Source organism: Pinus tabuliformis, chromosome 3_1, assembly GCF_031772625.1.
Source record: "Pinus tabuliformis cultivar Carrire ecotype Pingquan chromosome 3_1, CPIR1, whole genome shotgun sequence".
NCBI lineage: Eukaryota > Viridiplantae > Streptophyta > Pinopsida > Pinales > Pinaceae > Pinus > Pinus tabuliformis.
The window spans coordinates 653,692,945-653,694,925 of NC_142301.1; positions in this window are offsets into that span (position 1 = coordinate 653,692,945).

The following is a 1,981-nucleotide window of genomic DNA, read 5'->3' on the forward strand; positions in this document are numbered from 1 at the left end:
CTATAGTATTTTACAAGTCACATATTAATTTAGGTGGATATTGGTGGCCAACTGCCTATTCCACTTGAACCCCCAACATTGTTTCTTTTAGTTTTTCAATTTCCTTAATTGTAGCACAATTTACCATTTTTGGCAGTTTTTTTGGTTCTGAACTTTTGGAGCTGTTTTGAGGCCCTAAATGACAGTGAATATGAGTTTTATACGCATTATTCATTATCAAAAGTTTTAATCCTTAGATATATCTTTCTAAAGAGGTATCGCGTGTGTCAAATGAAGATCATATACCAAAGTTACAACCCCGGGAAGTTGATGTACCAATTTACCCCAACAGGGCCCATAGTTTGGCATTTCATCTCCAAGGGTTAGGTGGATGTTTGGGGTTTTCCATTATTTATCAATGATAAATAGGCCTTCAAGCCTCATTGTAACACAGTTTAGAGGCATGTATCCAACACATTTCTTCTCAGAGATAACCTACGATTGCCCAAGCTAGTCTTATTTCCATTATGTTTGTAAGCATATTTCAGTTTCTGATATTAATGAAATGAAGTATTATTTTTTCCGCATCTCTATATTTATGGTTATACCTGTAATTTGTTGCGTTCCTACTTAAATTAATATAAGTGGTATAAGAGCGGTGATCCGGATTTAAACAAGAACACAACAAATTACAGATATAACCATACATATAGAGATGCAATAGAAATAATACTTCATTTCATTACTGTAAAATATTGAAATATGCTTACAAACAGAAATGGAAATAAACTAGCTAGGGCGATGGTAGCTTATCTATGAGAAAAGATGTGGTGGCTACATGCCTCTGAATTGTGTTACAATGAGGCTCGAAGGACTATTTATTGTTGAGAAACAATGGAAAACCCTAAACATCCAAAAACCTAACCCTAGAAGATGAAATGCCAAACTGTGGGCCTCGTTTGGGTATATTGGTACATCAACTTTCTAGGGTCGTAACTTTGGCATACGATCTCCATTTGACGTGCACAATATATCGTTAGAAAGGTCTATCCAATAACTAAAACTTTGGGAAGAGCCCAATTTTCCCAAAAAACGTCATTTCGAGCCTCAAAATGGCTCTAGAAGTTAGGGACCTGAAAAACTACTAAAAATAGTAAACTGTGCTACAATTAAGGAAACTGAAAAACTAAAAGACTTGGCAGGTGGCCACCAATATCCACCTAGATCATTCCTCCTCTCTTAGGAAGCAATGGTCCCCATTGCATTGAGTTCCTCCATGAGATGAGGAAACTTCTGTTGAACTTGGTCCCTGGTGAGCCACTTGCCTTGGTGAAGGAGTTGGCCTGCTTTGACAACTTGATACAGTTGAATATTCCACTGGCAAGTGTGCTTGATCTGTGTGTCCATGATTCGATCAGTTGTAGCTTGTTCCATGCAATTTGGATTTAAATATGTGGGTGTGAGCTATTCTACAATGTCGGATGTGTCTAGTAATGGTGGAAAGTATGGCCGAAGGCGGTCCACATTGAACACTGGGTGCAGGCCAAGGAATGGGGGAATGTTGAGCTTAAATCCATTGTCTCCCACAACCTTGGTAATGGTGTAAGGGCCATATCGGAGTGGTCTGAGTTTTTTATAGGCTCCGGTAAAGCGTTCCTTTTGCAAATGCAACCAGACTTTGTCACCCACCTGAAACTTGTGCGACACCAGATGTTGATCATGTCGCTACTTGTACTTGGCATTTGATTTCTCTAGAATGTCGTGGACCTGTTGGCAAATATGTTGGATGTGCTTAATGAAGTTGTTTGCCTTATCTGTTTCAGACTGGACATGAGCCGAATCTGCGTTAGTAGCTGCAAATGGGATGGCTACATCAATGGGACATAGTGGCTGGAATCCCAAGCCCACCTGAAAAGGGCTGTGGCTAGTCGAGATGTGGAGAGCCTGGTTGTAGCTATGCTGAACATAGGGGAGACTCTCATCCCATGTGCGTGGATTCTTT